Genomic DNA, 16,329 nt, shown 5'->3' on the forward strand with positions numbered 1-16,329 from the left:
CATTTGTAAGTTTGTTGTAAATAACATCCGATGTTATGAACAGTAACATAATTTACAGTAATTTTATTTTGTAACATCCTTGAAACACATTCTGTAATAATTTTATTACAATTATATAAAAATTTGCTATATTTTTGTTTTATGTGGTACAAATCAATAGTCCTTTCCTATCGTAAGGCCGGGATTTGAACTGTAGAGCATGCGTGAATTTCGTTTAAGAGGAAGAGATTTGTCCCAAATCTCTGTCTACGGTAACGGATGGGAAAGAGGCAATCCTCCTGCGAATTGCTTAATTCTAATGCAATGAGATATTTGTTTTATTTCTGTGTTTGAGTACCTACTGCAAACTTTATAATTATTCGATTTTTGTACTACACTTTTATGCTTGAGAGGTCTGTCTATATGTCTAAAAACAAGTCTGTCAAGAGCAATTTCCCCATCAATATCCCCATTATATGGAACGAATTTGGCAACAAAATAGGCTTGACATAAACAAAAAAACATGAATAAGTCCAAATACCGCTGACTAAGAGTAGATTTTTCAAATTTTAGATTGTCAAAACTTTGTCAGAACAGTACTTAATCCTCATCGAGATGCATGCAAGTTGAATAATTATTTAGATTTGGACACCGTGTACTGTTACAAAGTTCAAAATACACCACATTCCCCTACATATACGAAAAATTCGAGTTTTTTTAATGTGTGCGACTAGATTCATATCTTACAATAAGACAGAAATTAAATTTATCCTCATTTTAACACAGTATAACTTAAAAACAAAATGTGAACTTTATTTAGTCTCAAAATCATCAATAAAACTGCCTGAAGCGAACAACCAGACTGAAAGCTCATCACACGTTGCCATGCACGAGCAAGGTGGTGAATGCTGTTCAAGCATGAAACGTTGCCGTTTCGTAAGTCAACTCGAGCGCTATTGAAGATTTTATTAAATATTAAGTGTTAATTGCTTTCAACTGTGACATTAGATCGGGTTTGATAGGTATTGTGGAAAGAACCGAAACCGCTTCGAAACTTGACAAAATATGCATAAGGATGGGTGTCAGGGCAGCTAAGCAAACAACGAGCTGAACTGCTAGAATTCCATTCATCGCGACATTTCACCAAATGCCTGGAAAAATACGGTTACAAAAGTATGGTATTGTTCGAACCTGTTCCAAACATATTTTCACATTGCAGTTATAATTTTGAATTTATGGTGTCACATCTACTTTCAGATGTGCGATTGACGTCAAATATTTTTTTAGATTTTATGTCACCGTTTCTCGGCAGAAGCAGGCACGCGTTTTTTTTTTCTTCGTTTTCTCCGCTCAATATTTAATATGGTCTAGAAAAGGGGGTCAACTACCTAGCCGAATTCGTGCCTCATTAACAGTATTACAATCTTCACAATGTATCTTTATGCTGAAGAGTAACGATGAGACTAAAAACTGAGTTTGAAGAAAAACATTAACAATAAATAATAAACAGAACACATTCCACAATGGACCAAATCGACAATTTAGCCGAAAAAAAGTGTTTTCTCTGTTCTCGTTCGATGTGTTCAGAGAAGTTAATCGTAATTGAGTTTTGCATCTTTTACAAAAAAAAGTTGAATAGGGTGGCCCTTATCTAAGTTAAAATTTTGACTCAAACATTTTTGTTTGATGAAATTTGTGGCTGCGCTTTTCTGCAAACTTTTAGCAAATGTTATTTTGAACAACTTTGTCGAAGACACTTTTGATCTAACTCTTTATTTGAGCTAAGTAAATTGATTTTGAAAGTTTTAACTTACGGTGGACCTAAAAAATCAATTATTTTGGTCTAATTTTTTTATTTTCAGTTTTACGTGAATGTGATCTTCAGAAGAGTTGCACAGGAAGTAAAGATGCATATTTTTGCTGAACATCGCAAGTTTATAATTCTAAAGTTGATCTTAAGCTTTCATTCCATAAAAAGATTGGAAATAGGTCGAGCTGTTCAAAAATTATGATTTTTTTAAATTAAAAAATCTAATGCGCTGAGACTTACAGTTTGTGCCGATGAAAAATGGCTGATTTTATTATTTTCAAAACAATAGATCTCAAAAACTAAAAAAACATACATCGCTAAAAGTTTGACAGTAGACGTAAAATTTTCTGAACTTTCAAGAAAAAACCTTTTTGTCCCAGAGCTTTCAAAACACGAAAAAACGGAAATTTTTCATTTTTTTTTCATGTAAAAATACGATTTTTGTGATATTTCATATTTTTTTTTTTGAAAAGTTAAGATCTTTAACTTTCATTTCGTCCAAGAAAATTGAAAATCGGTCAAGCGGTTCAAAAGTTATGTTTTTTTTGTTTTTTTTTTTTCAAAAATACAAATTTTGCAAAATTACGATTTTTGTGGTCACTCTATTTTGAAAATGGTCACCCTAATCAAAAAATCCAAAAACACGTGTATCCTTATTTCGGATAAGGAACAAAATAGCAAATTTTCACGGAATTCGATGACTCACTAGATCGATTTTTCATGGAATGGCTATCTATATATAATTACTGCTTCTCTTGAGCCACTCATATTATGGACAGTATCAAATACCGGACACTCCACTTCAAATGGGAAATATTTCACACGAAATGTTTCAATTTTTGCCGCTCAAAAGTTCTCACTTTTGAGGCTCGTTCAAATAAGCATTTTCCATAGATATCTATGCAAATTTAGAATACCCAACTGCCTTAGACGTTTTATTAGTGGTTTGACGATTTTACTTTTCTTTATGATTTTAATGGGTTGAATCAAAGCGTCGGGAATATGAGGCGCAAGATAGTTTCAACTTTTCACATTGCAAAATACGATAATATTTAGGTTTTGGGACTGAAATGCAATTCGAATTTCAACATTGTAAATAAGCCCTCGATAATAGGACGGATACCCTCAACGGTATATATAAAGCTAGCATTACTATATACAGAGATGCCTCCCCGTTCGAAACCATGGGCAGGACAAACGTTGGAAGATGTTTTGCGCACAGTGAAACTAAAGAAAAATTAACCCTATGAAATCCTAGGCTAGAAATTGGAAGTTACTTTACCGAAATGGTTAGATACCAGTAATACTTTATGATTTTCACAAGTAAGTCTTGAAAGTTTTTTTTTAGGTAACCCCAAGAAAAATATTCGCAAACATAAATCCGCAAACAAAATCCTAAAGTAACTTCTGATAAAACTTATGTAAGTATTAAAGCTACTCTTAATGAACAAGGATCTCTTAAATAACACCTGAACTCTTGAGGAAGTTTGAGAAGATTTCCGCAGGATTTACGAAAAAAAAAGATTTTTCGAAAAACATTGGACATAGAAATTTATGTAGGAACTATCGTAGGAATAATTGGGAAATCTGCTGTAATATAAACTGGTGTGAGAACTTCAATAAACTATTGATTTTTTTTTTTTGAGAAACTGTGTAAATAAAAAGTTTAGATAAACTGAAGGAAGAATATTTGCATGAAATGCTGGAGAAATCATAAAAAAATAGATTTGTTCGAAGATTCCATCAAAAAATTTCGGATTTCTGGGAGGAATCGTGAATGAATTCATGGAGAAATACAAACGAGCAGGCAGAGGAATTCTTGCAGGGTTTCTTGAAAAACACCTTAAGCATTTTTTTTTTTCAGAAACTCTGGAATGAACCTTTGTGGATTTACTCGGAAGAAATTCTGTAGAAATGTTTGGCAGATCTCCTAGAGTAACAACTGGAGAATTGGATTGAAGGATATGCAAAAAAAATATCTGTAGGAAGTTCTAGGACAGTTTAAAAAAAAGTAATAGCTGAGGAAATTACTGGAGGTAGGTAGCTTTGGAGTTCTCAAGTATTTCCTGGAGCAAATTCTGAAGATTTTTTTTCTAATAATCCTTTTAAAATCGCTGGAAAAATTTCTGGCGCAATTGGTAGAAACCTCTGGAAAATTTTCTGAGAAATCCCTGTAGGAGGCCCTGAAAGTATTCTAAATTAAATCACTATGATGAGTATAAGTACGACGTTTGCATGTACATTGAACAGATGACAAATATTGTTCTACTGATCTTGTTTTTTTTAAATCGTGGGTAGCACAATCCTTTGAATGTCCTACAAAGGTGTTTTTGTGCGTAGTACATGTCCTACCTGCCCTACTCACTTTCCGCGCCACTGACTGTATATGTACAATTAAAGTTGATTTAAATTGGGAAACCAATTATGGTTACTTGGGCGCTTGCCCTTTTGAGGGTAAACATTACAGAAATTTTAGTACTATAATATATTTTTAACAAATTTTATAATTTAAGTAAGCAAAATAATTATCAATTTTAAAACTTATGTCAAAATTTGAGTCAAAGCGGTTAACTTTCGCTTTTTTTAAGTTAGTAAGAAAAATATTGAGAAAATTAATATGTTTATCAAGTTTTACTGTTAAAATTAAAACGATAAAATATGATTGAGAAATGCATATTCATTGGAAGTTTTTGTCGAGTGCACAACTTGTTCAAGAAATGTCAAGTTATAGTATCTAGGTTAAAACGTTTATTGTTAAGAGCATGTAGGACAATAGTAGCAATCAATAATGGTTAATTTTCATATAATAAAAAGCAGACCAATCACCATGCAGAAACTATTTTGCACGATAGAAAATCAAATGAATATGATGCAAGCAAAAGGCAAACGAATAACGCAAAACATACAGAAGATCCTTCTCAATTGAGGTCAATTGATCGAGCGTAGCACGTTTTTAATTGTGCTCTTGGCTCGTCGATCATCATTTATTTTATTGCAGTTTTTAAATTAAACGGGAACCGATTGCTCCACATTAGAAACGTTCAATATGTAGAAGTCCACAATACAGGCAATTGAAAAGCCAAAATTCCTTCCACGGATCTCATCGTCAGCGAATAATATGTATGTCTAGCTGAGAGGATACGCATCAAAATGTCATCGTCGTTGTAGCCTTCGAAGATTGGCGTTGAACAGTCACGTGCCATATAAATTGCAATATAAGCAACACAACCAACTGGTTTCTCTCGGTCAGTCATCTGAAACTATATAACCAATACAACGACAAAGTTTAAATTGCTTGGAATGATAATGTTGTTCTATCAACGCCTAAAGCTTCGTTTGGAATGATTCTCGCTATAGACGCGCGTGAATTTGATTTTCGATCAGATGCAAACCAATCAGTACAGTGGACTGTACCAAACCGATTCATTACAATTAACAACGTATATATTTCCTTTGTACACAATATCTATACCATGAATATAAACGCAAAGGCATAGTCAGCTACTATCATTCAACTAGTTTATGATTGAATTTAATTTTTGACAATGACTCATAATACAGTTATGTTGCTAATGTGGCTTTAATATCTTCCTCTACCATGTTACCAGAAAACCCAGAAACGAGTATTACCTGTTGCTCCTTTGCGCCTGACCCGACTATGACCTTTCACAACCGAATTCAAACTTCAAAACACGATCAATCTTCAATTGGGTTTAACGACTGACGTCGTCTCGACTTCTCGCCACCGTGTATATGCGATACGGGTGAATTTTTGCCTAATCAGTTGCTTTAGTGGCGGGTTGCCAGCCTGACACGTTCAAACTTAATAACGAGTTTCGATGTATCCGGTAGGCCAGAGATACCGGTTTTAACCGGCGAGTAAAATAAGCGTAAACAGCCGGTACACGCATAATTGTCCCACGACACGAAACTGATGCTTTGAAACTTGGTTCACTGAATATGAACTTTTAGGTCTATTGTTGGGGCTAGAAATTAATTAACAAAAAAATTGTATGCTTTTAGTAGTTTACGCAACAAGTTGCAAAATGGCCGATTTTTACAGCACGAGTCGTACAATTATCTAACGAGGCTTGCCGAGTTGGATAATTACTACGTTGTGGTACTCCTAAAGGAACTACTCTAGGCAATGAATTTAATCCATTATATTGACATATTTGTGTCCGACTCGATAAATATGATTCAAACCAACTTAGGACTTTTCCTGCAAAACCATCTTCTTGTGCTTCTTCTTGGCATCACTCTGGGACTTTTACTTTTTACTTTAATTTTTCATACATGGGTAGCATATAAATTGGTCTATATTCTTCCGCTTTAGTTGTTCCAGCTATTTTCGGAATTAGTACAACAACTAACAATTGTGTGGGAATTTGCCAATTTCAAGACTTTCATTAACAATGTTTAGTAAATATTCACCATCTCAAACGAGTCCTTCAGTACTTGAAAATTCACGTTATCAACATCAGATGAGTTACCTATGCTCCTACTACTTTTCTGAGATCTTCCAAAGAAATCTGACGAAATACACTCGATTGATCTGATAAAAATGTTCATTTTGATAATTATAGGTATCATGAACGTTTCCCATGCTGCTATTTATGTCTTGAAAGCTATCTACAAAGTGCGAATTCAATTTATTGCAAATATCATTACTATCTTCTATGCTAGATCCATTAATACTCATACAATTAGCTGAGTTTTCTTTTTTTTTCCATATTTTTAAGTGTCTTCCAAAGCTGTTTTCTATTTCCTCTATTTAAATTTATCTGTTTTTGAGTGTATTCTGCCTTCGACTTTCTAAGAGAATTAGAATATTCATTCCTCAGTATAGTATGATTTTGCCAATCAACAACATCCTAACTTTGGCTTGCTATTTTATAAGCTACATCTCTTGAATGATTCAGTTTTTTAGTTCTACTGTATACCATTTCTTTCGGGATTGAAACTAAGACTAGTTTCGATTTTAGATAAATTTGATATTCTACAAACTTTTCATAAATTTAATTTTAAAGAGAATTATGCCAAAAGCTTCAAAATTGGTTGGAAAATGACAAAGTTATGAAGACTTCACTGAAGGTCATATTGCATAACATGAAAATTCAGCTTCAAGTCGCTTGCGCTATCTGTAAATCTTTATATTTTTTGCTCAAAATTTGAGGTTTCCCTTTTTATGTGATTTGAATGCAGAAAAGCACACAAATTCTTTATTTTGAGACATTTCGAAAAATAAGCTTCACTCTACTGTATAAGTATACCGTGGTGAATCAAAATCCGGACGGTACCAATTTTTTTTTTTTTTTTCTGTTCGGAACATAAACCACTGCGACCAATATTTGATCTATTGTAGTATATCCCGTGTCCTTTGTGTAGTGCATGTCGTTTTACTTTGTCACTATCGAGAAGTGATAAAGCATTCGGTTTTCTTACAGTTGTAATTCCTAACTTGATCACAGGAAAGGATTCTAACTGAAAGGTTCCTACCCTTCGAAGAGTGTGGTGCATGCACTCTCCACAGGCGCACCCCTTTATCAGGCAAAATCGGATCCCTCGATAAAGCCAAGAAATTACACCGATATTGTCCATGCATCAGAATCCTAGTCCTTACTTCTTCAAACTAGAGAACGAAATAAATAAAAGATTAGAAAACAAATTGTTGAATTCGACTCATGTTTTTCCTTGTCTCAAGATCATTCTCGGCAACTGGGAAAACCGAGACTTGTCACTTTCAACAAGGTTTAAAATGTAACAAGGACTAAAAGTGTTCCTTTGATTACTATAACATCCTGTTCTCTTCGTTTGAAGCAGTCAGGACTAGGGTTCACTGGTAGATCTTTACCCCATAACGCACCACGAAAAGGTGATCTACACGCGTTATGGGTAGGACGGTACCAATACCCGGACACTCTGGTAATATTCATTAATTAAAGCTAGATTTGAATGGTAATATGTTTGGATTTCATTGCAATTCTTTATTTTTATCATTGTAGATCATTGTACTATCATTTTTAATCTAGTTACCACAGCCAAATAATTGATAAAAATAAAAACAAAATAGTAGTTGCTGTTAGATGTCATTTCGTCGCGGTTCGTGTAAATTCAAGTTCAAAAATCTATTGACGCAAACGCCAAAGCTCGAACAACGATTTGTTTCAGAAAAAGTGTGTGAGGCTTTTTTATGCAGTCTTTTGATCATAATTGTTTATATAAAGCTTTTATTAAATGTTCGGTGACACAATTGTTGAAGATTTTGGTGCAAATATGTATTTCACGGTGTGTCGAGAGACTGTCCGGGATTACGAGTCAGTGATTTTAAATCCGGACATCATTTAAAAAGCCTGGTTTTTACTAGTGAAAGTGATTTTTATGAGAAAATTGGAGAAAAATTGTAAAACATATACATGAAAAGTAGTGTGAGAGAACAGAATACGATTATATGTGAGATAAACCGGGTAAATTGTTAATGATTGACACTCAAGCCGCATGTATTTCGGCTCAAACTGCATGCGCTCTACTTCTGGTAACCAAAACATTAATATTACTTACGTGCAACATAATAATAGAAATATTTTCATCGATTCTGTGAAGGAGTGATATTACATTAAGTTTGACATAATTGTCATAAGCGATATACAAATATTTCAAGTTTCAATACAGATGTCCGGATTTCGATCCAACAGTGTCCGGATTTAAAAACACATTTTGTATCCGGTGTCCGGATTTAAAGACAAGGTAAGCATTCATATTTTAATAATTTTCTTGTAAAAATCATGGTTAATATCGGATATTTCATCACTTTTACGAAGATTTGGTTTGTAAGAATGTGCTGTACAATAATGTTTCAAGAATATTCCAACAAAACATGCTTGCATAAGAGTTTGAACATGTGTGTCGTCTTAAGCGTCCGGGTATTGATTCATCACGGTACAGTACTCATCGAAAACAGAAAATAAATGAATAAAAAAATGACTAGTAGATTCACTGAGTACAAATAAGTGGCGACAATCTTATTTTAATATGGTTTTAGATTGCCATAAAAAGAAATACCTCTTTTGTAACAACGGTATAATAATCTAATTCCAGCTTCATTTTCGCAAAATTTACAAGTAGAAAGTAGGCGTTGTGAAGCATTGCATTTGCCACCGAAAAGTGAATCTTGTAGGAGACTGTTATAGAAGCCTAAGGTAACGTTACTCTTAAATATTCACTATAAAAATGACTATGGAAAGTAAGACTCTGAGATCGATCATTAGGGTTCACTTGCTAGGTTCGAGAAATTGTTGAACAGACAAGGAAAGTGACTTTTTTCTTTAAGGATATATGAACGTAATGACCAATAAATACTTTTAACAATAAAAAATGAAATTAACTAGAACTACTACTAAACAGCCTAATTTAGTTAAGACTTCACGATAATTGACATTTAGCCTCTAATCTTACGTAAAAACAGGAGTAATAAGAATAGCACTTAAATGACAAGTTATTCAAAACCATTTTGACTAAACAGTATTAGTAATGACACTACTACACAACTATTTCAAACAAATTCTGATGGAGCTGCTGATTTTCACAATGCTTCCTTTTCTCAGAAGCAAGGGAATATGGGTACTTTTCAAAAACTATCACGTCACAATACTAATAAAAAAACAGTGTTCATGTGCGCACCATAGCCTAGTCCGTCTGAGTATTGGTCCTGGTAGAGGGGAAACTTGGCAAAAGCTAAACCAAGGGTTCAGCCTTGACAAGTTAAGCTGTCAGGTTCCAACTGAATACCATACAAAAAAAAATACCTTGGTGTCTTAAGCGCATTGATGATTCCATTCCTTGTTTATCTGCTGCATCAGTTCTCGTCTTGGTGCATTTTTTGTCGAAATTCAACTTATCAGAAATTTTTGAATCAATAGGTTTTACACTACTTCTTTTCCAATAGTAATCAAAAGTTGAGGTAATTTGTAGTTTGTCAAAGAAAAATTAAAGAAATCGGTTGAGAAACGGCGGCGATATAGTTTTAAAACTGGTTCTCCCAAATGTTCCAGAATTGTCGAATACAATCAGTTGGTGTGTGTGAGATCAAGTATTAATGTAGTCCTAGATAGCCGTAGCGGTAAAAGCACAACTATTCAGTAAGACCATACTGAGGGCCGTGGGATATTTTTCAAAGGGATATTTTCTCGATTTCCCAGGGCAAGTGTCTTTGTGCTTGCCACAAATGCAGAAAAGGTAAAATGGCAAAGTAAATTTTCAGTTATTAACTGTGGAAATTCTCATACCAACACTAAGCATAGAAACAGGCTTTGTGTCAGTTGGGATGTAATGCCATAAGGAAGAAGAAATAAATTGAGAAAAGCTAAAATAACAAGCAACTGTTTCGCATACGGCCTTCCATGTTTGACATCAAAGCAAAAACGTTAAAATGACGAGTCGAATCGGACCTTTTCACGATCACCAACAATGAAGACGTATATAATTTTCTGAATGATTTTTCTTTAATACTATGGCGTCTTCACGGCAACAGTCAAACAGACGAGACCATTATAAGGCAGAATTGTTGGCGTATAGGGCAAGTCATCAAGTAAGATGAAGTACAAACTATTCATCATCTGAACCTGTGTTTCCAAAAACCATATAAGATCGTCTTATTGAATATTGGTAAACAAAATAATTCTTCTCTTTCCTGATTTTACATCCAAACATCAACCGAGCCTGCTTCTCAGCTGCACTCTCTTATGAGCACTTCCACAGTTATTTGCTGTGTGTTTACCGCTAGATCTGTCTGGGTTGACTTGCTCTAAGCATGTGAACAACTTCGAGGGGGGTAGACTAACTACGTGGACAACTTCGATCAGGGGGGTAGTGAGTATTCGAATAGGTCCACGATAGTCCATGCCTCCATGTACATGTAAATGTAGTGTCCACGTGGATATTGTTTTTTTTTTTTACAATCAATCGATCAATAATTCAATTTGGTTAACAAATTGAGATGTGCGATCTCAAATTTTCTTCTTGGAATAGTACAGAATTCTTGAAACTAAGTTGCTTGTTTTTTCTCAAACATCATTTTAAGTGCCTTTTTTTTAATTATGAGCAAAAAATTCACGAAAAGTTTTCTTTTTGTTCTAAGTTTGATTGTCTGCAGCAGAATTTTTATAAATCGTTTATATTTTGCATGATAGTTCCACTTTTCCAAATTCAGCAACATTAATTTATTTGTCCTAAACATTTGACTGTTACATCCACCTTTCACTTTTATCTTTGTTGTAATCTACAGCGCATAAATAAATCATACAATTTATTAGATCAATAAAAATTCAATGTTTTTACAATATAATTTAACTTGTCAAAGGACAAACGTTTAATTTGTCAAAGGATTTTAACCTCAACTTAAGGCGGTTTTCAGTTTTGTGTACTAGATTTAACTATAGTCTACTACACGACACTGAAGACGGCCTATCAGTTGAGCTTGAGTCAAATGTTATGCGAAGAGTCGGGTATGCCTAGAAACGTTTTGTTTAACAGATCCCTTCATTTTGTTTGCTTCGCGTATGATATGACATTATCGATCGAACATAAGAAAACGTGACAGACCTATACAACCGTTTGAATCGTGGAGCTGAGCTACAAAAAGTCGAACAAAATCGGGTGCGCTGATTAAACTAAAGATCTTAAGCTATGAGAAGAAATTTTCCGCCATCGAAAAACAAACTCTAAACAAATTGATTTTTCCCTCACCTGAATTATGTTTAAAGGGTGCAAAATTTTGATATCGGGAATACAACTGGTGCCCTATGGGTGCGAACATAACTAATAACATGGTGTGTCTAAAACGAAAGAAAAAAAAATAAATGAGGTTCAGATTTGTCTGTTTAGTTTCGTTTATTGAATTTCCTTTGGGTTAGCAAAAGCACTAATTATATACAACAGAGAAGAAGATAGAATTCCATACCTATACCCACACCAAATATATAAATTTCCTAATGGTTTATACTTCTCGCCCAAGACAATCCTGGTATGGAGAAAAGCCTAAAACTGCGTGATATTTTTGTGGGCGAAGATTGACACTAAACGTGGCAGAAACTGCAATAGGGTTGAAAATATCAGTTTGATGCATATATTTTGTACTAAACAATCAAACGAGTGTATTTTTTTTCTGTAATTTCGGAGCACCGTTTATGCATAACGTTCCTTAAGATATTCTCAAACTAGTGTTTTGAGTGCATTTCTACAATCATTAACTAATGGAACGCCCATAAATTACGTCTCGAAAACGCAGGCTATTTTCGACCGTTCCCGTATGTCACACTTCTATTAAGACTTCAAACATGTTGCATGAATAGCTTCGTTCCCTGAATAGGGGAAGTGGTGGAAAATGAACAGGGGTGGTAAAATGAACACCGTGCCTCTTAACGAGATAAAACAAAATTCAATGAACTAGGGTAACGGTCGTATTTTGGACCCACTAAGGAAGTGATTTTAGTTTTGCGTCCCAATTAATTATTTGCACAGCGTAACCAAGTCAAAGAACATATCAAAATGTAGAGAAAAACTTCCTCTACGAGATAAAAATGACCAAACGGTCATGTAGGATCCAAAAAACATCGAAAATAATTGAATTGTGAAGCACTGTTTTTCATTATTTTGGACACACCAATACATTTTGGACCGTCAAAGTTTATATTTTGGACCCCCGGCATTTTGTTATCGTTTGGCGTCAAAGTCCATGACACTGGATGTATAATATGCTTGCCCATAGTCTAATCAATCGATCGACAACGGAAAACCGAACAAATTCTACGCTTTCTGTTCAGAAATTGGAAAAAAGTTTTTGTTTACATTTGAGAAATTTCTGACGGCTTCAATTTCTGTGTGTAACGGGTTATAACGGTTTCATGGATGCACCGATTAAATTAAATTAATTTCAGATAAAATAAATACATTTTCTTTGTAAAAACGGTTGATGCAAGTGCGGAATAGTCCTATTTTTCCAAATGGCATGCAAATTGAGTTCTAAAGACCAACTCAATTTTGAAACTTTAAATTTTTAATTTAAACTGGGAAATTTGCAGGAAAATGGCCAAGGGGGTCCAAAATATATAGGGGTCCAAAATATATTGGTTACCCTACAATCCAGTAGCGCAACCAGGATTTGGATCTAGGGGGGGTTTTGTAAACTTTAAGGTTTATTTTTGAAAACGTAGTTATGTTTAAAAATTAGTCGAGAAATTCATGTATATTACAATTTTTTAACAAATATATCAAAGATAGATTGAACAATATAACAATATATTTGCATGATACGATTCAATCGCTCTTCATCTGTGTTACTGCTTAAAAATGTTTTCAAGTTGTTCTACAATGACCGCAGCAATTTACAATAGAACTCATTGCCACGATTCTTGCAGTAGGTCAGAAGTAAATCAGCATTGGAGAACTTGACTTGTAAATCTATAAAGTTGAGTTGAGGGTCAGAAAGGTGTTTTGCTTTCATTGTGAAGATTTTATAAACAAAAATGTGTAATGTTTCAAAATTTTCAATGCCACCAACTTTGTTTTAGGATGACTCTGTAACCAGACTGAACAACTACTATAGTGGGACGCTTATTCGTCCTATCTAATTGGGACAAGTCGGAATCACTTTTTACCAACAATTTCACTAAAAAAGACTCAATTTTCATGCATCCTTTTTCCTAAAAATTCAATGTAATTCATTATCAACACCTGCAAAATATCGAAAATGTTAGAACGCTCAATAAGGCAGAGATGCTTCCACCAGATGCTTAATGCATTCTGAGATTTTCAATCTATAAAAACCGAAGAATAGCTTCTTCGGGAATTCATATGCTCTGAAAGTCGTAAAATTTGACAAAGGGTTTTTGATGCTTCGGGAACTGCGTCAATGTTCTGTTAAAAAGGTCCCCATATATCTGAAAGTTTAACAAACTTCTCACATAAAGCCCTTAGTTTGTTTTCCATAAAAGGCAACAAAATTTCATTAATTTTGCATGTAATTTTTAAATTCTATAGGGGTCAACAAATAAAAGGGAAACACTTTAGGAGAATATAACTGTGAAAACCATTGAATTTCACAATTTTAATTTAAACCAAACTTAATTACTACTTCGTTGTTCTTAGTTGTACGATGTGTAGTGTTGAATTTCAAAAATATATTTGGTAATTATTAATTTTTTTTCTGGCTCTGGGGGGGGGATTTAACCCCCAAAACCCCCCCTTGGTTGCGCCACTGCTACAATCATGCACGGGCGATTTAAAGATAAATCGGAGTTTTCGAGGTGATACTGAGGTTAATTTAAACTAAGATTTCAGAAAACCAAGTTTGAAAATAAGAACTGACGTAACTTCTAACTCGAAGGTCTTGAGGTTTTTCAGTGAGGTGAATATCGTTGTGATATGTCACATCTAATACCTTTAGATTTCTTTTTGAATTGGTTACAATCATGTATGCATTTATTTTTGGAAATGCAATTGAAATTTTCAAAAATATTTGTTTTGCTCACTTATTTTGCATGATGTTGATTTTACCACTAATAGCTGTTCATTTTACCCACATAGTGCAGGTAAATCAAACATTTCGATCGATTTTTGCTAACGATAGAATATCTTTAAAACCAGATCATCAATCATCAATAAACTAGAAGAGTTTTTTTGAGAACTTCGCAAAGAATCGCAAGAAACAAAAAAGTTATCGCGATTTGAATTTATTTTTTTCTTGCGGTAAAAAATTAAGTTGCCTGTAGAGGGATGGCAGAATGGACACAACATGTATCTTTGCATAAGCGAATACTGTTACACTTTCAATGCAAACAATTTTTCAGTTGCCTATCGGAAGAGTAAATTATCAACTGAAATAAAAAAAAATGTTCAAAATATTGATTTTAAATTGAAAAATTGAGCGTGATGATCATCAAATAAGGTTTTAAAGGCAAATGACTGCAAGTTGACTGATAATGTAGCTCTTGATTGAATCTTCAACTATCTATGCTATATTCAAAAATATAGTAGATTTTTTTCTGGTACTTTAAGACATTGAAAAACTTATATGAAATTTTCTTATACTGTTGGGGCAATATGAACACCGGGTGACAAAGTAGAGCTGACACGTCAAAGAGAAAAAAATATAACTTCAAACACAAAATTATCCAAAAATATTTAGCATTCAATGCAATTATTATGAAGCAGAACCACAAATCGGTTGAAAATCGTCAATTCTTGATTAAAACTGACCTGGAGGCAATATTATCAGGTACAGTGCTGTTCTGAATAATAGCAGCGCATGTCGATTTTCATACAAAATGCTCAACTTTGACATGCTGTAGTTTTGTTCCCTTTCAAGCAATCGAGTTGAAATTTTCTCCACAGAACTACAAATATGCCCAATTTTGTAAACACAAAATTTCAAAATTTTCTAAGCTCCTGCCGGAAAGTGAGATACTAGGTGAAATTGTTCGAAAAAATAGCAGTTTTAAAAATTTGAATTTCGGCTTGACACTATAGTATTAAATTGTATATCACTTACCATTGGAACAATCTCCTCCTACTTATCAAACCTACACCTAAACCGAAAATGTTTAAAATATTTGTAGAAGAAAAATTTTTAAATGAAAAACTGCTATTTTTTCGAAAAATTTCACCTAGTGTCTCACTTTTCGGCAGGGACTCAGAAAAAACTGAAATTTTGTATTTACAAAATTGATTATATTTGTAGTTCTGTGGAGAAAATTTCAGCTCGATTGCTTGAAAGGGAACAAAACTACAGCATGTCAAAGTTGAGCATTTTGTATGAAAATAGACATGCGCTGCTATTATTCAGAACAGCACTGTATCAGGTATCAGAAGGCCGGCTCCAGAGGCACGTTCCCCGCCATTCGGGAGATTTTTGCCATCGCCATATTTGAGCCTATTTCATCATCTACCCGATGGGAGAGGAAAGGGAAGGGGAAGATGGGAGGAAATAGGAGTGGGGTCCCTTGAAGAGGGAAAATCGCACAAGCGAATTAAGAGCATGTAGCTCCATACCACAATGGGTTCGAACAGCGCCCTAAAAAGGGCACTGCAAAACGCATAAGCGCAAAGAGAGCCTATAGCTCATTACCACAGCGGGTTAAGAATAACAGAAGGTCCTGAAGATTCAGGTTACTGAAATCAGTTTCACTTAATAAGTGTTTACCAAGTAATTGGAATCGCAATTACGCGAGAACTTGACAGTTACATATCAGGTTTGGGGTGGCTCAGTAATGTACAGACGTCCACTCGTCCCGCGAAGGGAGTTGTGAGAAACATTTCCTATAAGCAAAGTGACAAGCAATTTTGAGATCACTCGAAGCAAGGACAATTGTGTCCCAATTCACCGGAAGTGGAAACATCCAAATCACTAGGATTTCCAATGGACGGAGAGAATTCATAGAATTTGCACACAACCAATTCACAGTTTGTGGAGTATAACAAATGCAAAGTCTGCGAATTTACATTCTTATGTTCATATAGAGATGTAGGCGATTTCCTACAATTAG

General features: G+C 34.2%; 1 protein-coding gene across 5 annotated transcripts in view; it reads right to left on the minus strand.

The window, feature by feature from the left end:
* The window catches only part of LOC5572295 (transcription factor CP2), a 93,123-nt gene that overhangs the window by 54,477 nt on the left and 22,317 nt on the right, over positions 1 to 16,329 (minus strand). Inside the window, exon 2 of one of the 5 annotated variants that reach the window (XM_021843030.1) lies at positions 11,534 to 11,622. The exons of 3 other annotated variants lie outside the window; for them this stretch is intronic. The gene's annotated coding sequence lies outside the window, so the exon portion shown is untranslated. Of the gene's footprint in view, positions 1 to 5,419; positions 5,529 to 11,533; positions 11,623 to 16,329 lie in introns of those variants that run through there. One more of the 5 variants, XM_021843031.1, reaches the window with a different exon arrangement.

The sequence above is a fragment of the Aedes aegypti genome, chromosome 2, assembly GCF_002204515.2.
Source record: "Aedes aegypti strain LVP_AGWG chromosome 2, AaegL5.0 Primary Assembly, whole genome shotgun sequence".
Lineage (NCBI taxonomy): Eukaryota > Metazoa > Arthropoda > Insecta > Diptera > Culicidae > Aedes > Aedes aegypti.